The sequence below is a fragment of the Lygodium microphyllum genome, chromosome 10, assembly GCF_053477565.2.
Source record: "Lygodium microphyllum isolate KBCC chromosome 10, Lygodium_microphyllum_v1.1.10, whole genome shotgun sequence".
Taxonomy (NCBI): Eukaryota; Viridiplantae; Streptophyta; class Polypodiopsida; order Schizaeales; family Lygodiaceae; genus Lygodium; species Lygodium microphyllum.
Window position 1 is genome coordinate 100,294,826 of NC_141144.1, and position 22,662 is coordinate 100,317,487.

General features: G+C 39.1%; 1 protein-coding gene across 1 annotated transcript in view; it reads left to right on the forward strand.

The window, feature by feature from the left end:
- The window catches only part of LOC148030349 (casein kinase II subunit beta-1-like), a 42,308-nt gene that overhangs the window by 18,190 nt on the left and 1,456 nt on the right, over positions 1–22,662 (forward strand). The gene's annotated exons all lie outside the window — the stretch shown is intronic.

Consider the following 22,662-nt stretch of genomic DNA (forward strand, 5'->3'; position numbering starts at 1 on the left):
ACTTCATGTGGAGTAGGTTCCGTCTTTGAGGTGGGAGGTGGAGAGGCCTCCGTTGAAGTCAAAGAAGAAGTAGATGCCTCCTCTGAGGACAAAGAAATAACATTTCCCTCTGAAGTGGGTAGGGAATCCAAAAAGTCGTGGATCACGGACTCGAAAATGTGTGAGGATGAAGGAAGTGTTGCCAGTTGTACTGAAGAAGGTTTGGGGTGGTGAAGAGCTCCCAGAAGTGGTCTCTTGAACCTGAGTAGGTGAGAATGAAGGGTGGGGCTAAGATTGAGCAATGAGTGGGCAATAGTCGCTACTTCTCAATGGAGCAGATCGGGAAGCCGAAGAAGAGGAAGGAGTTGAGCAGCCATTGTCTCTCGAAGGAGTGGATTGACGAGCACTGTCTCTTGATGGAGCGGATTGCAGATCCGTAGGTCATGGAAGCCACTGTACCTGAAAATAAGTGGGAGAAGACTGCAGTTGGCATTGCAACGATCTCCAGGAGGTCGTAGCACCAATCGATTCTCCATGTGCTCGAAAGGACTTAGTACGCATCGGATGTATCTTATTACCTTGAGCATAGTACATTGATAGTTGATGCAGAACGATTTGTGTGGCCCAAAAAGGAGAGGTGGCACAAGGAGTGCTTCAAAGGAGGCAAATAAAATACCTGAAACTTGGGCCGAATTTTGGACTATCACGTGAATCTTAAACGGGACTATCACGTAAACCTTGAACGGGACTACTTGGAAATAAAGGAGCGTATAAATGGTGGCGAACTTTAAAGGAGGCAAATAAAATACCTGAAACTTGGGCTCAATTTAAATCCGTCTTTTTGAAAGAATTTCTTCCTAAAAATAAAATGGAAAGAAATTGGGAAGATTGGGATTATGTCAGACAAAAGGGAAGGCCTCTGCTGACATATTTGGAGGAATATCGTGAGATAATCCTCAAATTGGAAGGAATAGATGAATTTCAAAAGACAAGAGGATTCATTAGGGGACTAGATAAAGCCTGTAAAAAGGAAGTAAAAAGGAGTTCACCTAAGATGCTAGAAGAGGCAATTAAATTTGCATTAATCAATGAAGATAGTATGCGTCCAGGTATACTCACTAGTCTCACTGATACAGAGCCCAAGTCTAAGGAATTGGAAACCTCAAAATTTGTGGGCAAATTTAAAAGAAAAATGTCATTTTTAAAGGGCAAAAAACAACCTTTTGAAAAGAAACAATATGTAAGGTCAAAGTTAAGTCCAGACGACTTTGATAAGGCCAAAAAAGAAAAGCTGTGTTTCAATTGCCTATCCCCTAACCATGCTGCTTGGAATTGTCCTCAAAGGAAGAAGGGGGAAGACAAAGGAAAGGATAAGGACAAGGGCAAGGGAAAAGAAAAACAAATCCATGTTGTGCAGACCTTAGAATTAAAGGGGCACGAAAGGTATAAATCTTTAGAGGTCTTGCACATGGATGTACAACACAAGTGTTGTATGTCAACTTCTATGTGGCAGCCTACCTTTGGTCCACATAATTTAGTTAGAGTGCATGGATTGATAGCTGGAAAGAGGGTTAGAGTCATGATTGATGACTCTGCTACACATAATTTTATAAATTATGCACTTGTCAAAAAATTGCAACTTCCCCAACAAAAGAGTGGGCATCAATATGTTGTTCGTATGATGCAAGGTCAAGATAATAAAATATGGGATACAATGGTATCCAGTTTGGAAATTGAGATTCAAGGATATAAAGATAAACTTGATTTCCAAATTATGTACATGGAAAGAGCTGATATTGCTCTAGGGAGGGAGTGGCTATGGGGATTGGAACCATCCTTAAAACGTAGTTATCATCATAATACACTGGAATTTGAAAGGGACGGTAAGACTTTTGTCATTCAAGGTGAACATGAAATATCTGATAATCCTTTGTTGTGTTCCACTGATGTTCAAAAGCTGATAAAGAAGGAAGCTTGTGAGGTATATATGTTATGGTCTCTTCCTGTACAAAACACTTTTACTTTCTGTAATATAAAGCAACAATTTTCTTATGTTTGTGAGTTGAATGTAAATAATAAATTAAGTAGTCTGTTAGATGAATTTAAAGATGTGTTTTCTTCTGATTTACCAAGCGGCCTTCCACCAGATAGGGGTGATATAAATCACTCAATTGACACAAATAAGGATACTCATGCTATTTCTAAACCACCTTATAAGTTAAGTGAAACGCAGCATCAAGAAGTTGAAAAACAAATTAAGGATTACCTTGATAAAGGGTTTATTCAATCTAGTAATTCACCTTAGGCTTCGCCAATTTTATTAGTAAAGAAAAAGGATGGTTCTATGCGACTTTGTGGTGATTATAGAGCACTTAATAAAATAACGATGAAGAATAAATTTCCTATGCCCAGAATGGAAGATCTTTTTGATCAATTACAAGGGGCAAAATTCTTCAAAAAAATAGATTTAAGATCAGGCTATCACCAAGTAAGAATTAATGCACATGATGTTCCTAAGAGAGCATTTCGTACTAGATACGGGCATTATGATTTTTTGGTGATGCCTTTTGGCCTCACTAATGCAGCAGCTACCTTTATGAAGCTGATGGATAGTGTCTTACGGCCCTATCTAGGACATTTTGTAGTAGTCTTCTTGGATGATATCTTGATCTTTAGCAAATCAAGAGAAGAACATTTGGAACACTTACAATTGGTATTCCAACTGTTAAGAACACATTACCTTTATGCGAAGAAAACTAAATGTGAATTCTTTGCACAAGAGGTCAAATATTTGGGGCATATTATCTCGAAAGAGGGAATCAAGATGGATCTAGAAAAAGTTAGGGCAATTATTGAATGGCCATCTCCTAGGAACCTGGAAGAGCTGCAAATCTTCCTAGGTTTATCTAGATTTTATCATAGATTCATTCGAGATTATGCCAAAATAGCTGTTCCAATGACATACCAACTTAAATGGAAAGGAAAGAGCTTTAATTGGGGAACAGACCAAAATGAAAGTTTTCAAAAACTTAAAGTAGCTATTGCTACAGCTCCAGTATTATTAATAGTGGATCCCAATAAACCATTTGTGGTTGAAGCCGATGCCAGTGATAAGGCGATAGGCGCGGTTTTATTACAAGAAGGTTGACCGGTTGCTTTTGAAAGCAAGAAATTAGACCGTGCAAAACAGAATTATTCTGTTTATGAGAGGGAGCTGTATGCAATAATACATGCAATGAAGAAATGGAGGCACTATCTATACGGTGCCAAACTTTTGATTTTATCGGATCATGAAAGCATTAAGTGGCTTAATGATCAACCGGATTTATACGGGCGTAAAGCCAGATGGGCCGAACTCCTCCAAGAGTTTGACTATGAGATAAGATATAGAAAAGAAAAGTATAATATAGTAGCTGATGCACTCAGCAGAATGCCCATCATAAATGAATTGAGTTTTACTCAGTTCTCTTTCGACTTGCTTGAATCTTTAAAAGGAAAAGGCCAGGTTGATCCGGCATATTCCAATATATGGGAAGCAATAAGAAATGGGGATCCAAATGAAAGTGCTTCTACTGAGGAAGGAATATCTGGGGATGTTCAACAAGAAAATGGAGCATCAGGGGTTGCTCAAACCGGTTTCAAGTGGAAGAATTTTACCATTGATAATGGTTATTTACTCTACAAGGGTAGGGTATGTGTCCCGAAAGATATAGAAATTAGGCGCGAGATACTCTTTGAGTGTCATGATACCCCTAGCGCGGGACATCCAGGAGTTAATAAGACTTATAGTCTTATTAAAAGGCAGTTCTATTGGCCTGGAATGAATAAGGACGTCCTTGACTATGTGGTCAAATGTAATAAATGCGAGGTTAATAAAGCTGAAATATTGAAAATGGGAGGACTTCTCCATCCACTAGAGATTCCTTTAGGAAAATGGGAGAGTATCTCCATGGATTTTATTGTTGCATTACCCAGAACACAGAGGGGGCACCACTCTGTGTGGGTGATTGTGGATAGGTTAACCAAAATGGCTAGGTTCATTCCAACTTCAATTGATGTTAAAACACCAGAATTGACTAGATTGTTCATAGAGAACATATATCGATTGTATGGCCTTCCGGCAAATATAGTTTCTGATTGCGATAGAAAATTTGATAGTCAATTTTGGCGTGCGGTATTTAGGAAGTTGGATACTGAACTTAGCATGAGTACGGCGGATCACCCGCAAACTGATGGGCAAACTGAAAGGGTTAACCAAATCCTTGAAGATATGCTTAAGGCATATGTAAGTAAAAGGCAAACTAATTGGGAAGAGTATCTACCGATAGCAGAGCTTGCATATAATAGTGCCAAGCACTCTTCCACTGGATATAGTCCATTTATGTTAATGTATGGGTTTCAGCCCAGAGCTCCTTATGCAGATAGGAAGGAAAAGGTTCAGGCAGCTAAGGATTGTTTGGAGGATATGAATAGTATGTTAAGATTTGCTCAAGAAAATATTAAAAAAGCTCAAAATCGAGCTAGAGCATATGCAGATCCTCACCGAAGAGACATCTCCTTTGAAGAAGGAGAATTGGTCTATCTTAAGGTGCTTGAACAAACTAAAACCATGAAAATGGGACAATGTCCAAAGCTTTTACCCAGGTATTGTGGTCCTTTCACAATTCTTAAAAAGGTGGGAGAACTGGCTTACAAGCTCCAACTACCTGCTGGTAGTAAAATACATCCAGTTTTTCATGTAAGTAAGTTAAGGAAGAAGCTGGGCGATTTGGATAATCTAATCTTAAATGATAACATTGAGGAGCTATTAGATGGCCAATCTAATCCACATGAACCAGAAAGAATATTAAATGTTCGTAACAGATGAACAAGGAATACTATTTATCAAGAATGTTTGGTTAAGTGGAAAGATTTTTCAGAAGAAAGCTCAACATGGGAGCGAGTAAGTACCTTAAAGAAAAGGTTTCCCAATTTACAGTTAGACCTTCCAAGTATCATTTTCGAGGACGAAACCGATTCTTAAGGGGAAGGAAATGTTATATTTATAAGGTAAATTACGGGAAACAGGCACGAGGCATGACCGTCCGGGGCCTTGGGCACCCGAACGGGATTTAGGGCAGCCTAGAATTAAAGAGAGTCCAAGAATAGTAGGACCCACCAAGATTTGACGGCTGGAAATCGGATCATGATGAGGGTTGCCAGCAATTAACTAGGCAAGGCTGGGAGGAGAAACGGATCTCGTGCCCATTGAGTGTCGAACTGTATTCCTCTAGTCTTCAGTCTTCTTCTTCATCTTCTCAGACGCCTGACAGCACATATACTCCGGGGGTGGGGGGTGGGGAGTAAGGGTCAAAGTCAGCAGGCTTCGGCGAGATGACTGTTCGTACCGCAGTAGGAACACCCAATAGAAGGGCAATCTGTTGAGGGAGACGCCATGGTACCGGTGTGGTAAACTAGCTAAGGGAGGGTGGGAGGGAGAAAAAGGATATTTTCCAATGCGCAACGAAAATGATAGAGAAATCAAATGTTGATGCCAAACCCGCCACCGGTCTTTGTCTTCTTTGATGAGGAGGGTCTTTGCGGGCAAACGCAGCCAAGGAAGGTTGGATTTGATGTAGTTGACAATGTAGAAGAGAGAAAGAGAAAAAACTCAGGTGAGGAGAGAGAAAGACAAAAAACGCAGGCTGTAGGAGAGAGAAATACTAAAAATGTTGGAAAAACCAGCAGCAACAGTCAATATGCTGAAATCAGCTCCGAACAGTGTGTGATAGGTTGGATCCATGCGCCAGATATTGTAGATAGCAATGGCCAGCTTGGACTGTGATGTCCTCTGCGTCCGCGGTGTGGGCAGCAAGTTGAAATACTTGAAATCTATAAAAAGAGATTGTTTTCTGAATGGAGAGTGATCAGCAACAGTCGCTCTGTTGTAAACAATTGCAAACTGCGGTTGGAAGGTTGGAAACAAGTGCTAGATTGTAGATGACAGCAAGGGACAGCTGAGACTGCGATGTCCTCCGCGAAAGGGGTGTGGGCAGCAAGCTGAAAGCAGCTGAAACCTGCAAAAACGAGATTTTGATACAGTAGAAGAAGAAGACAAGTGGATGTCGAGAACTTGCTACCGGTCTTTGCCTTCACTGGAGTAGAGGATCTTTGCCGCTGTTTGAGCAGATCCAGCCTTGATACCATGTCAAAAGATGTCGTACCAACGAGACAGTAGGGTTTGTGGAGAGAAACACGGAGTGAACTTGGTAAACATGGAGAAGTGAAGAGAAGAGAGAAGAAACTTTGATGAATTCAATGATGAAGTTCTGAATCATGGAGTGAATGTGATACAAGGGAACAAGGGTGCCATAGCACAAGGAAAATGATGAAGACAGCCATGAACCACGAACCACAATGTCCTCTTAAAGGGGTGTGAGGGTAGTGGAGAGAAGAGGTGACGGACTAAATGAATCAGCCGTGAAGAATGAGTGAGAGAGTGGCTTATAAATAGGCATAGTCAGTCTAGGATGGTGTCCCTTTTTGGGACTGCAAACCCTAAACACAAAACGTAGAAACACAAAAAATACAAATTGTGGGTGAAGGGTTTCTCAACACCCAATACGTAGCAAGTTGAAAAATCAAAAAATCAGAGAGATTCTAAAGGAAAGAAGCCCAAAACATCAATGGGATTGGTGTCGGACGCACTGAGGTGTATACAGGATGGGGCAAAATTAGGGATGAGCATGCATTGATTTCCTTGATAATGGTGTACGAGCTAACTTCATCTCTATTGACATGGTAGCTCGTCTTGCCATCAAAGAGGATGAGATAGGACCCATGGGGGAAGTTGAAATGGTAGGTAAAGGCCATGCAAAGCTTGTCACACCACTCATTGGAACGCTTCAGTTGCATATACAGGGATATGTGAACAACAATGAGTTTTTCATTGCTCTGCTTAAGGGTTGTGATGTATTGCTTGGTATGCCATGGTGTCATTATATGCATGTAGTGATTGATTCTTGTGCAAAAAAGATCACTATTCAACAACAAGAAAAAGTACTCACACTTGATATAAAGTTGAAAGGTGAATTTGTCCTTGTTGTATCTTGCCATTTTTAAAGCAATGAAAAATCATCTTTTAGTGTATGTGGTTTTTACTAAGGATAAAGATGATAGCGTGAATGTTGGGAAGATATCTAAGTTAGAGAAGGTTTGCATGTTATTTTTGAAAACGTATGTTGATTTTTTCTCTGAGTTGCTTCCAAGGCAACTACCGCTTGAAAGGCTAGAAGATCATGGCATAGATCTTATCTCTGGAAGTAGCCTACCTAATAAGCCACCATACAGAGTCATTGTAGCTTGAAGGGAGGAGATTATGAGTTAGGTGAATGAGCTGTTAAGAGAAGGATTGATTCAGCCCAATTCATCTCCTTTTGGTTCTACAGTGCTTTTGGTGTAGAAAAAGGATGGTTCATGGTATATATGCATTGACTATTGTACTCAAGACTGTCAAGAATCACGTGATGGGGAAACTTGTTTGAGTTGTTGTGCCAAACACACACCATACACATAAGAGGAAGCTCACTTAAAAAACACAAGAAGAGAGATGGAGGCTAAAACATTTTCTTGTTTATTTTTGTTTCTTCTTCCATACACAATATAATGTATACAAAGTATATATAAGATACAACATAAGTGGCCTAATAAGTCAAACAATGCATAATTGACTATACTAATTGGTTGGCACTATAACTATGTTAGTTGTAGGTAGGTGCAATAAACAAAATATAATAAGTGATAAGTCAGTGGCTATGTGAGGATTATAATGACTACCAACATGCTAAGTATAGACATGTGGACTTACCTAGCTAAGCAATCCATCATCAATGTCCGTACGTGTCGAGCTTGCTATTTCAACACTCTCGCTTAAGCTGAATTATATATTTGCAACTCTAAGTAAGCTTCAAAACTTTGAAGCTTCTGTGTATCCAATGCATTTGTGAAAATGTCAGCTATTTAATCCTATGTGTTGACATATACCAAGTCAATCTCTCTTGTAAATATCTTCTCTCTCACAAAGTCATGTTGTCACAATGAATGACAATTGGACTATCTCCCTGTACATCCAAATCACACAGTAACTTTTATAGCCATATCACCTCACATGCTGCCATAGCAGCACCTCTATACTCAGCCTTTGTACTCAATAAAGTAATTGTAGGTTGCTTTTTGCTGCTCCATGTAACTGTTGTACTATCAAGGGAAAATATGAATCCATTGGTAGATCTTTTGTCTGATATGCTATCAGCTTAATTTTTGCATGTGTATCCAGACACCTATACATCCTTAATTGTCTCATAAAAAAGTCCTTAATATAAAGTGGACTTCACATGTCTTAATATACGTCTAATGCATCCAAATGAGGCTTTCTAGATATCTGCATAAATTGATTGACAAGGCCAACAATATAGCACAAGCCTGGCCTTGTGATAGTTATGTAAATTAAACTCCCTACTATTCTCCTAAATATAGTAGGGTTTTTTATCTCATTCCCAATGTCAGAACGCAACTTTACATTTTGCTCCAATGGTACTGAAAGAGGCTTACATGCTGTTATACCATACTTGGATAACATATTGAAGTCATATTGCCTTTGGGATAGGCATATACCATCATGATATTTGATTACTTGAATACCAATAAAGTATATCTGATTGGATTTAGAGCATCCCGCATATGCATGCAGGTTAAAGAAAGCGCTCTATGGACTCAAGTAACCACCCAGAGCATGGTTTGACAAGATTGGAGAGTATCTTATGAATATTAACTTTTATATTTATGATACTAAACACTCACTTTATGTGAGAAAGAGATATACAAGTTTGATCATCCATCATAGTCATCTATGTGGATGACTTGATTATTACACATGACAATAACAATGGAACTACTGAAGTTCAGGACTTTTTGAAAAAAAGGTTTGAGATAAAGGATTCTGCAACTCTAAAAGCAGGCAACTTTGTAATCAATCCTTTGGATTGGATTAATTTTAGTCTTTGTACATTTACATGTCCAATACACTTATGCCATATTTCAATGTTTACAACCACTTTTTTTACTTTAATATACATAACAGTATTCATTGTAGGAATTCAAGCATCTAAAGTGAACATGCGACTAACTCTATTTCCTTTTACGACCAATTTACACTTATCATTAAAGTCTTTTACAAAACAATCTTTTATATCAAATCGAACTTATAATCCTTGCTCTACCATTTGGCTAATAAACAAGAAATTCTTTGTGATTGATGGCACATGTAATACATTTAAGTGACTCTTTGTCTGACCATCATGCAAGGACAAGGGAACCTTTCCAACGTGTAAAATTGGGTGGCATGAATCATCACCTATTTGCACATTACTTGGATTTTGTAAGTCGTGTATCTCTCTAAACCATTCAACATGACTAGTCATATGATTAGATGGATCTGAATTAACATACCATACATTATCATGTGTCCATTTTCTTGTAACAATATTCATCATATATTGCATAACAAATAGATATTCATTTTTGTCTTCATTTTATTGTGAAAGCGATATACAGTTTCCTTTTGCAATTTACCACTGCGGATATCATTCTTCTTAGCATAACAATGGGTTATAATATGACGTGCTTTGTCACAATAATGATAAACAATAGCAGAATTTTTACCACCTCTGTTTTGCCATCCATCTTTTTCTCTAGAGCTTTCCTTATCTCTAAAGTTACGATGGTCTCTTAAAACTTGCATTTAACCAAATTGTTGATTTAACCTGTTTTGTTGGTTATCACCAGCAAATCCCATACTACGGCCTCTAGAAGAGGATATGCCACACTTCCTTCTTAAACTTGAGTAAAATGCTTGGATCTGTTCACCATTTTTGTCAGATGAGTTATCTTGCATATTGATCTCCTCGGTTATCATAAGAGAGACCAACCCATCAAAGTGTGAAAATGGCTTCCTTTTATATACAAAAGTAACAAATGATTTTTAAGTCTTCTTATTATTAAGGCCATCCAAAGTAGATGAAACCAAATGATCATTGTCATGCATTGCATCAATCCTTGGTAAAGCATTTGTAATGCTCCTCAATTTCAAAATGTACTAATTGACATATATTTTTTCTTTTTTTAAGGTATTCAACTCTTGCTTGAGTTGACTCTTTTGTGCATTTGTATTTATTGAAAACATGTATTAAAAAATTGTTCAAGTTGTTTGTGAAGTTTTTGTATCTCTAATATATGCTAGCATAGTATTATTAATGATTGCAGATAGCCAATACATTACATTTTTGTCTTTTGCATTCCATTCTTTCTATGTCTTTAATTCATTTGCAGTCGTAGGGATACTTAGCTTTGGCTGATTTTCTTCACCTGGAACGAACTTATAAAGGTCATTTCCAATGAGCAAGTTTGTCATGAGGAACTTCCATGCAGGGTAGTTGTTTTTGTATAGCTTCTCAATGATGGGATTTTCACTATTTTTTGCCGTTATCACAAAAATGATACAAAACAACAAGTCTTCTGTAACCTTTCATAATAAGTGCACAATAATATACCAAGCAAACTTTTTCACTAATTGCTTAACAGTACATGTAATTTGCAACTTATTTGCAGATAAAACTTATGTTTGCTTCTAGGCAAATATCTTAAAAATTACAGATTCAAAATCTGCAACCTGTGCATCCACTTTTGGTCAATATAGCTAAAACCGCAATATACTTTGAAATTGTTGTTTGCAATCTTGCAGCTCTAAAATGGGGCTCAAAATGGCCCTAGATGTCTAAAAAAGCAGTGGCTTAGCCCTTTAGGGCTTGTCTACGGAATATATAGTGCTCTGCATGCTCACCAAATATCACAACAATTTAAGATTTTCACTTTGCCTTGCTTTCGGTGCCTCACTGACACTATCGCAGAGAAAGAGTAGAAGAATGGAAGAGTTTCTTATCGGTTGCTTGCTTGCTTGAATCCTTATTTCTTCTTCTTTACTTTAGCCTTCAAAACCAACCTCTCTCAGTGGTGTTGCTCTAATACCATGTCAAGAATCGTGTAGTGGGGGAACTTGTTTGAGCTGCTACACTAAACACACACTATACAGATAAGAGAAAGTTGACTCAAGAATTCAAGAAGAGAGATGGAGGCCGAATTGTTTTCTTGCTGGTTTTTTTTTTTGTTCCACCCACAATACAACGTATATGAAGTATAGATTAGATACAACATAAAGGAAAGTAGCGTACTAAGTTAAACAATGTATAACTGACTATACTAATCGATTGGCACTATAACTATGCCAGCCATAGGTAGGTGGAACAAAATAACTATAATAAGTTATAAGTAAGTAGCAATGTGCATAGTTGCATTCGTACTACGTACGGACTAGTTCGTCTTGTTCGGTCCGTACGGTACGGTACAGTACGTATTCATATCAAATTCATATAAAGAAACAAGCTATTTTTAGCCTATGAAGACTAGACCACACAATATGTTTTAACTTCTAAGCCTTATATTTATTATCATAGTTTCAAGTCTCTCTCACGCACTTTCTTTCCCAACTTCCAAGATAAGTATACAATTCCAAGAGCATCTCTCTTCCCCCCTCCTCTCTCTCTCTCTCTCTCTCCCTCTTTCTCTTCCCAAACTGCCAAGCCTCTCTCTCTCATACACACACACACAAAAGAATGAAGAGTCTCTTTGTCCATCCTCCTTGCACTTTGCTTTGTTGTATGATGTATTACATATATATTTCCATCTGTCTTTTAGTAGCGCTTTGCGTATGTTGTGCATGAGGTTTTACCTTGTTACCCTTATATATTCATTTTATTAACTCAAGTGACATTGCTATTTTAGCTCTAAATATGTGTTTAATTATCTATAATTCAAAATAACCAAGTTGGGCTTTTTTTTTTCCGTACTAATATCATACTGTACCTTATCAAATTATAAGATACTAATTAGTATCCGATTTTATTGTACCATACCATATTGTACCTTTCATACTTGACAACCATGGTCATGTGAGGATTGTAATGACCATCGATGTGCCAAGTGCAGACTTGCGGGCTTATCTAGCCAACCGGTCTATCACCAATGTCCGCATGTGTTGAACTTGCTATCTGAACACGGATAAGATCACGATAAAGAATCGCTTTTCGATTCCTCGAATCGATGATGCTATGGATAGATTGCGAAGGGCAGCCATATTCAGCCGTATAGATTTGAAAAGTGGGTATCATCAGATATGCATTATATTGGAAGATGTATCTAACACAGCTTTGAGGATATCTTTTAAATTGTATGAGTTTCTTTTTATGCCTTTTGGACTTACGAATGCTCTTGCGACTTTTAATTGGATGATAGATCACATCTTTAGGCTACTTAGAGAATTTGTGGACACTTTTCCTTGATGACATGATTGTCTATTCAAAGAACGAGGTAGAGTGTAGAAGTCACTTTGGATATTGTGTTCAATGAATTGCATGAGCATAGATTGGTTATTAATGACAAGAAAAGTGAATTCTTCTTGCATGAAATTTATTTTTTATGGCTATTGTATCGGCTAATAGAATTTGTACGAACCCTGCAAAGGTTGAGGCAATACTTTTTTGAAATTTTGTACATGGATTTAGTGAAATTACATCTCCATTGCAAGCTTTGCAGAAGAAGAATGTGTCATTTAGATGGACAACAGTAGAAATTTGAGCATTTGAAAAGTTGAAGGAAAAGATAACTTTAGTTGTCGTGCTTGTGTTGCCCGATCTAAGGAAGGCATTGATAGCTTAGTGTGTTGCATGTAGTAACATTATTGGAGTTGTTGTTATGTAGGACGGTTGAGTTGTGGCTTATGAGAGCCAAATTCTCCACGGTGCAAAAAAGAATTTGCAGGTCTATGAGAAAGAGCTCTTGGTTGTAATTCATGCATTGTCTACACGGAAACATTATTTGTTAGGGGTTGAGTTTACAGTGCAGACAGACCATTAAACTTTGAGGTACTTTTTGACGCAAACAAAGTTGTCAGAGAAGCATATGAGATAAGCACATTTTCTCTCTATGTTTGACTTTCAGATTGTATATATTAATGGTAAAAAAAAAAATTGTGGTTGATGCATTGTTACGTAAGCCAGAAATTTTAGTTGTCAACATGGTTTATCAGACTTAGTTGGATCCCATGAAAGAGCAATATGCTATTAATTCAGACTTTGCTAATGTTTATGATTAGCTTTGCAATGGCCAAAGACATCAACACTTTGTGCTAAGAGATGGATTTTTGATGAAGCTGGGATGACTGTGTGTCACAAAGCAGTTAAGGCGTAGAGTTATCATTGAAAGTTATGCTCCTCTTTATGCAAGACACAGAGGTATTGATGCCATGGTCAAGGCAATGGAATATTTTTTTAAATTGGCGAGCTTTGAGACATGATGTAGAACAGTTTGTCAGGATATGTACCATATGTCTGAAGGTAAAGTTTGATAGGCAAAATGTATCAGGTTTGTTGCAGCCCTTGTCTATTCCAGAGAGGTTTTTAAAGAGCATTGCAATGGACTTTATTTTTAAGCTTCTTAGAATACCTATAAGAAATGATGGGATATGGACTATTATTTGTAGGTTTAGCAAATAAGCTCATTTTATTCCAATGAGGAAGGAAAATAAAGGTTGATCATATGACACGATCGTTTTTGCAACACATCTTTAAGTATCATGGTATGCTAGAGTGCATCATTAGTGATCAAGATCCTCGGATGACCAATTTATTTTGAAAGGGATTGTTTGAGAATATAGGTGCCATACTCAAATTCTCATCATCCTTTCATCTGCAAACAGATGGTTAGTCTAAGAAAGTAAATTTGATAGTGTTAGATCTTTTGAGGTGCTATGTTTCAGACCACAAGACACTGTGGGAGCAATATTTGCCCTTGGTTGAGTTTGCTTACAACAACATAGTGCATAGTTGTACGGGCAAAGCTCCATTTGAGGTGGTTGAGGATGGTAAGAAGGTACCATCTATTTTGCAAACTAAGAATAAGATCTTTGAGGCTGATCGTTATGGGAAAAACTTGGATGCAGCCTATGCAAAGATACAGCATGCACTTAAGAGATTGCAAGAAAGACAAAAGAGGACAGTTGAATGTCATAGACGTGCTTTGCAGTTTGTAGAGGGTAATTATGTATTGTTGGGTTTTAAAAAGGCAAGGTTGAAAAAGACGAAAGTGTCAGAGTGAAGCAATGCGAAAGCGAGTGATCATGACAAAGAGTGTGGAGAGAGAGAGAGAGAGAGAGAGAGAGAGAGAGAGAGAGAGAGAGAGAGAGAGAGAGAGAGAGAGAGAATCTGTAGTGAAGAATGCTGTATAAGGACGCATAACTATACATGGGTGTAGAGGACAATCCTCCATCTGAAAAGTCACCAAGAGCTCTTGTAGATATCTTTGCTAAGAGATGAAAATTTCCCTCTGAGACTGATAAATCTCGTGGCCCAAAAAGAAATGGAGAAGTCCTAAATCCGTCATCTCGAACTTCTGATGTAGGGCTGCCTTCGTCTCTTCGACCTTCCGGGCATGATCACCTGTAAAATCAAGTCATCAACATACAAAAAAAACAACACACGACCACCCTCGGAAGTGCGCACATAAAGGTGCGGATCGGCCCTAGAGCGTCGATATCCCAACTTGGACTCGAGAAATGAATCAATTTTCTTGTTCCAAGTATGTGGAGCTTGCTTCAGACCATACAAGGCCTTCTTCAACCTGTAAACCTTCCCATTTGAGGAACCAAAGTCAAGACGTTGCTCTACATAAATCTCCTCCTTCAAATTACTATTCAAGAAGGCCGACTTCACATCCAATTGAAAGATAGGCCATCTCCTATGACCAGCCAAAGCAAGAACAACACGAATAGTTGCCATACGAGCAGTAGGAGCAAAGGTATCATGGAAATCTACACCTGGGCGTTGTGCAAAGACTTTAGCAACAAGGCAAGCCTTGTGCTTGTCCAAAGAGCCATCACTATGATACTTGGTCTTGAAGACCCATTTGACACCAATTACCTCCTTATGAGAGGGATGAGGCATAAGGCACCAAGTGCTATTCCGCTCAATAACCTCCAACTCAGCTTCCATCGCTTTCTGCCAATGATCAGACTGTAAAGCCTCCTTAACTGATGTAGACTCTTTATCTTGCATAACACGAGACATTAAATAGTAGTTAGAACAAACAAGCTCCATAGTATGTGCCCGGTGTTGCCGTGACCTCCACAGTCCATCCTATGGTTTTCGCTCTTCAAGGACCCCCTCGATTCTTGAATCTTGAAGTGTGTCACGAGCCAAACGAGGAGGCTGAATCTCGCCCTGATGCTCTCCATCTGCTAAAGTTTTGGGAAGATCCATTGTCAATGGAGGACCAATCGGGGAATTCGATGGTTGGGAAGTAGGCTCCTCATTCGAAGAAGATTCCTCAGGAGACACAGGCTTGAGAGGAATAGTCGCTGGGCCTAGCTATCACTGGGATCTCCAAGTACAGGGTGATTCTCACTTCCCTCTAGGGTTGGAATCTCCACAAATTGAACATCACGTCTCATGTAGACATCTCGCTTAATGGGATCATACAATCGGTAACCTTGAGGTTGCGAGCTATAGCCCAGAAACACCTATCTTCTGGAAGCCGCCTCAAATTTGTTACGCTATGTCTTCGGGATGTGAACATAAGCATCACACCCAAAAACCTTGAAATAAGAAACATCGGGCTTTGATCCAAAGTACGCCTCAAAAGGTGTTATACCAATAATAGTGGAAGTAGGAGAACGATTAAGGATGTGAAATGAAGTAGCCACAACCTCAACCCATAGACACTGAGGTGTCTAATGATGCTCCATCATGGTATGGGCAATCTCAATCACATTGCGATTCTTCCACTCCAAAATGCCATTCTCTTGAGGGGTGTTTGTATTGGCAAACTCCTGGTGTATGCCACATTGCACAAAACTGAGCAAACTCATTAGAAATAAATTCTCCGCCCTTAATCGATCGTAAGGTTTTCAGCTTGCGCCCTGATCGGTTCTTCTCAAAGAGCAACCAATCCTTGAAGTTGAAGTAAGCCTCTAACTTCAACTTAAGAAATAGGCCCATGTCATCTTGCTGTAATCATCTGCAATGAGCATGAAATACAAACTCCCTTGAAGGGATTCCGTCTGCATTGGTCCACAAAGATCGGTGGAAACAAGCTCCAAGGGTGCTGAAGACCGTCTCGAAGCCTTGCTAGGAACAACGTCACGAGTCTGCTTTCCACGGATATAGGATACACAAGGCTGTTGACGCACCACAATATTTGGCAAACCTCGAACAATCATAGGTGACCAAACTGAGCATGCCAAAGCTGGGACTGAGTTTGAGAGGTAAGAAAAAGAGAAGTCAAGGTAGAAGAAGACCGGAACTTGTAGAACGGTTCTCGATCCGCGATCAAGAATCCGAAAAGAATCCGCATCAAATTCAACCAAGAGGCTGAGGGCACAAATCTTATGCACTGAGAGAAGATGATACCCCAAGGTCGGCACATAAAGTACCTCAGATGTATGGGCACCATCACGCCCATTTGGAATAAGATGCATGTAGCCCTGTCCTTGAATAGGAATAGATGAACTATCTCCAATAAGAATCTGACCATGAGAAGGCTGCAAATGAGTAACACTCGTTGAAGGAGTCATGCGTCTAGAGGGACCAGTGTCAACTATCCACTCCCAAGTAAATGGGGCCATCAGCGCAGCATTAGAAGCTGGCAGGGTGGAATCCTCAACCACCTCCAAATGGAGGAAAGCAGTTGATGAGGGAGCAGCCACCACTCTGGAATCCTTTGAAGATTTCTCCTTCTTCTCCTTGTTGGGGTAATCCTTCTTCTAGTGACCTGTTTTGCCACAAATGTGACAAGTAGACTCCTTGTCATTGTCCTTCTTAGATTTGTCTTCCTTCTTTTTCTTTTGGTCCTTCCCCTTGTTCTGAGAGGATTGACCAACCAAAGCTTCAGATTTCGAAGCATTGGTTTCTTTCAGTTGCTCCTCTTGGTCCAAGACCATAGGAACCAACTCAACTTCCTTGCGTTTTGAACCCGCATTTGAAGCTGCCTCGGCTTATTAATATGCTCTCGCATGGATGATGACTTGTTGACACTCATAGTCCTCATTTGCACTTCCAAAGAAACTCACTTTATGATGGTCATCCGATTATACATCAGATTCAACTCAAGCCATATCTCCCTAGCCACCATCAAATGCTCTATATGAGAGATAATAGTTGTAGTACATGAGAGAAATAAAAACGAGCGAATGCGAGTATTGAGTTTATCCCAATGTGCTTGAGCCTTTGCCAACGGTGCGTTCTCACTGGAAGAGAGTTTGGACTTGTCTCGCAAAAAAGGACGATTTATAGCCTTCGTAACAAGCTCCGCCAAATCATAGGACTCCAATATGGCAAGCATCATGACCCTCCAGATGCAAAGAACTACCATCGAGCTTTTGATCTAAAGGAAGAGCTGGTAGGACGAACATCTTCCGGTCCATGATTGCTTGAAACTTTGTCTCGGCCTTGGAAGATATCTTCACCCACAATGCTTGCACAAAACACAAAAAGCAGCCCCCTTTGATTGTGTAAATACAACCTGCTAGGGTTGAGGTTCACTTGTCCCGTTCTTTCATCCGTCGGAGGCGATGGAAAGGTAAAATATGCACTTGAAGGCCAAAAACACAGCCTTCTTCCTTCTCTAATAGCAAAAACAGCATCAACTTCAGCAAATCTTCTCTTTTCTCACATGCCCACACTCGCCTCTGCCTTGTTCTGATGCGTAGCTCACTTGCTCGCACTTGAACGTTGAAAACACAGCCTTGTGTTGTGCTGAAAACTCCTCTTCAGATAGGTCCACCTTAAGTCCTTCAATGCTTTGATACCATGTCAGAGTGAAGCAATGCGGAAGTGAACGACCGTGAGAAAGAGTGAATAGAGAGAGAAGAGAGAGAGAAAGAGACAGTGAGACACATAAAATCTGCAGTGAAGAATGATGTATAAGGATGTCGAATTATACAGGGGTGCAGAGAAAATATCTACGTATGTCTCCACCTCGAGGATCTCGATCTCCATCAACCGCGAGAGCAATCTCCGCAGTCAGCAGGCTGAAATATGTCAGAGACAATGTATATAAAGATTGCTGGAAACTCTGCCTATTTATAATGCCAATAATTGATCAGGTTGGCATACAACCAACTGATGTAGTCCAATTGTTGCCATGTGGCACTTGCCTGTGTGCTGCCTGAGTGTCTAGGGAATGATTCTCAATAGAAAGGAGGAGAAAGATTGTATCCGAAGTTAAGTATGAGATACTATGGGCCCTTCTAGGTGTTAGAGAAGATCAAGGATGTGGCATATTGGCTGAAATTACCTCCACATTGACAAGTAAACAATGCCTTTCATGTCTGTTTGTTAAGGCCTTTTCATGGTGAAGTGCAAGAGGATACGTCTGCTAAAATTCAGCGTAAGGTCGGTGAGCTGGATGAGATTTTGGTACCTGAATAGATTTTGACACATAAGGAAAGAAAGCTCGAAGGTAAAGTTTCCAGGAGATTCTTGGTGAAATTTCAGAATTATTCACCAATGGATTCCAAATGAATAGAAGAGGATGACTTGGCAGACCATTCTGAGTTGTTGCAGGATTACTTGGATGCCTTTCATTTAGAGCCGACTTTAGTTCATGCTCTGTCAGGTTCAGTAAAGTAGGGATCTGGAGTATTGCTTGATGCTCAAGGAGAAGGTAGTACTTTCACTCCTCCAGTTATGGACAACTCTTATATATAGTGGATCTCAAATGTATTCAGCATGCATCCAAGGTATTGTGTTGACAGTATGTTTGCCATGAAGTTATTTCTTAGTGTACTAGCCATTGTGAGATGTATGCAGATGAGTATGAGTTTCACCCTAGCATTGAAACTATACTTTTGTATTAGCTTATGATCTATTTGGCATGAATTTTGCCTTAATTTTGAGACAAAAATTTTGATCAATTTCAGCTCAGTTTAATCAGCTTGAGATAATTTATGATCACTTTTGGGATCAGTTTTGCATCAGTTTTGCCAGTGATTGCCTGTCACGTTTTGCAATGAGTTTGTGATTGATTTGGAGTCACATTTGCAACGGTTTGTGATTAATTTTCACATCAGTAAGTGATAAGTTTATGATCAAATTATGCTCAGTTTTTAATGGTTTACATTTGGTTCCATGGATATCAATGTATATTATGATGCCATTGATGTTTTGGCCATGGTTTATGCTTGGTTATGCTATGCTATGGTTTGGTTTTGCTAGATGAGTTGAGCTCATGAGAAATAGACATGTTACTTGATAATCTAACAATGTTTTTGAGATTCTTTATGAGTCTTATGTTATATTATAATTGGTTAGTAATTTTCAGTATGTGTTGGGCATATGGAATGGACCATGGTTCAGTAGCAGTGCCCAATGTTGTGTTAACTATAATGCCCTGTGGAAATTCCAGTCCACTATTTTGCTTTTGATGCATTTGATAGTGCAATCAAGGACAATTGCAAGGATTTGAAGGGGGAGGGTTGTCATGATGACATGTATTTTTGAAACCTCACTGAATATGTGGATTGATTTTTAATCACATGGTTAAACAAGTGTTACACATGTGAGATGTAATTGGGGTTGGAGTAAATTTACGAGCTTGGGACTCTAGAAAATCACGGCATGTCAAAGGCAAAAGTTACTGTAAGTTATGTTGCAAACGTACTTGGTAGTATTTGGTGTCACTTTTTGGTCTAGATCATTCATTTGGCCATTAGTGTTAGTTTTTGGTGGTATTAGAGAAGTGACGTTTAATGGTACTTAACGCCACTCTGATGATCAAAGTTGGTACAGAGACTCGGAAATGCTAGTTGCCTAGTCAATTTAATTATTAGTCAGTCAGATTATTTTTTTGATATTGAAATAATTATTAGATTAATTTTTAGTATTTAAAGATTAAAAATTAATATTTAATTATGAAGAATGCTAGAAAACCATTTGGAAAGGTTACCACTTGTCAGAAATGCCCATGCAAGATTGAAAAACGTCTTTAGAGGTTGGAGAGAGACATTTTTAGTGCATTCGGCTTGCAAGAGAGAGGGAGGAGATGTTATTGGTTTGATTTGCAGCCATTGGAGGACCCTTTGAGGTAGTTAGGGGCAAGAGAAGACCAATCAATAGCAGGTGACAACATCTATATGCTGTTGAGATAGAGCAACAATAGTAAATGATTGATTTTTTTCAGTTCTTCACGAAGAAAGTTTGAATTTTTTGTCTCCTCAACATTCTCTATTATCTCCTAGCCTTTTTATAGCCTTGCTCCAAAGATTACAGCATTGAGATCATTGACGGCAGATTTCTCTTTTGTAAATCTTAATTTGGCAGAAATTAGGGTTTAGTAGTAGCTTTGGAAAGCATGCCAGAAATTGGAAGCTCCAAGACTTGGATTCAATAGGACGGAAGTAGTTTTCAATCAAATTGAAGTGGAGAAACCAGCAAATCAATGAATTTGGGGCATTTTTCATCTCCATCAAAGTGGATGAATATCAATTGACTATTCGAATGAAGGGGCAAATCAGATTGAAGACTTGTTGGTCATTTTGGAGAGCAAGGGGAGTTGCAATACTGAAAGGGATTGAGAAAATCCCATTGTACATCAACTTTTTCTTCAATTAAGTTAGAGAAATACCAAAAGAGGTGCCAATTTTCGGGCCAATAGGGTGTCCATTGTCCAAGATTGTAAGTTAATTTGCATTTCTCAGTTTTGTAATAAATGTTGTTGTTGTAACTAGGTTTTAGGGGATTACCACCCATCCACGGAAGGAAGGCTGGTTTCATTGGTTGGACATCAAGACCACATTCTTGAATGGTGAGCTACATGAGGATATTTGTGTGTCATAACCTATAGGGTTTGTGGTTTAAGTAAAAAAGCATGTGGTTTGCAAATTGCATAAAGCTCTTATGGTTTAAAAGAAGCTTCTCATGCATGGTACTTTAGGATTGATGCTTATTTGGTCAACATTGGGCAAATAGTTCAATTGTTTCTAGTCTGTATCTTAAGAATGAAAGGGGAGACTTGTTGGTAATCTTTCTGTATGTAGATAATATACTGCTCACTGGACCAAAAGAGCATAAAATTTTCAAATTTCAAGGCTGAATTGAAAAATGCCTTTGTTATGTCAGATATGGGCTACTTATACTACTATTTGGAAATTCAATTCACTCAAAATTAGCATAGTGTCATAGTGTCGCAATCACAATATGTGGATAAGCTTTTGCATAGGCCTAATATCCAAAATTGCAAACCTATGTGCACTCCTATGGAGCCAGGGCTAAAGTTGTCCATGCATGACAGTGAGGAGATTTCTTATGTTGTGATTTGTGACCAGGCATTTGGATGTCTTATCTACCTTTGCAACACATGCCTCGACATACAATTTGCAGCATCCCAGGTGAGCAAGGTCATGCATAGCCTACGGACAGTACATTGGCATATTGTTAAGTAGATCTTCAGAAATTTGCAAGGTACTCAGCCATCTAGGTAGTCTATTAGTGGACATTGTTTCTTTCTTGGCTGCTTATGCATTTCGTGGCCAAGTAAGAAACAACCTTTTAGTTGCTACCTTGTCTTGTGAGGTCGATCTGTAGAATAGAGGACCATGCGAATACGAGAGTAAGAAAACAACCAAATGCTTGCGGGGTCCAATTTAATGGAAGAGCTCATGCATTAACTGGTTTAGGGTGTGGGGGTCATGAATTGAGTGCTTTTGCATTGACGAGTTTAGGGTGAGGGGATCAAGTACCGAGCACTTTTGCATTATTAGGAGTTATTTTCAAATGATTAGAGCATTTTTTAAAGTGTTCCTCTCATTGAGTGTCGCCATTACATTTCATAACATAACATTAGTTAGATTTTGTACTCACAAGGGAATTTGAGGTGCTTCCCATACGAAGTGTCGCCATTACATTTGATATCATACATAAAATTAGTTAGACTCCTTACACACGGGGGGAATTTGACGTGCCTATGGGGAAATCATGGATGTGGGAATTTGAGATGCATATGGGGGAGTCTGGGATGCATGTGGGGAAATCCGTCTTGATGTGGGAATCTGGGATGCTCGAGCTTAGGGGGCGCACATCAATTGTATTGGTATTGGCATCCTGGGCCTATTGGATTTGGGACTAGCTTGAAGTTGATTCTAGTAGTCAAAGTGCTACTCTTGTGGCATGGAATCCTTTGTTTCATGCTTGCACGAAACACATTGAGGCACATTGCCATTATGTCAAAGAGATATGGTATGCAAGAGAGGTCAGTTTGATGTTTGTTTCTACACAGGAAAATGTTGCCAATATTTTTACCAAAGCAGTACATAGTCAGGAGTTTGAGGCTTTTCAAAAGTTCTTGAACTTGCTACCCTTTGGTGATTTGTCTCCTTGTACTTCCATCATTAGCACTGCAGGGGGGGTGTTAGATTTACCAATTCTATTGGCAGTGCCCAATATTTTAGATGTTTAGTTTGTGGTGTGAACACAACTAAAGTAATAAGTTGTGTCACTACTTTTAGAGTTAGTAGTAGAGTTAGATGACTCTAGTTGAGTTAGG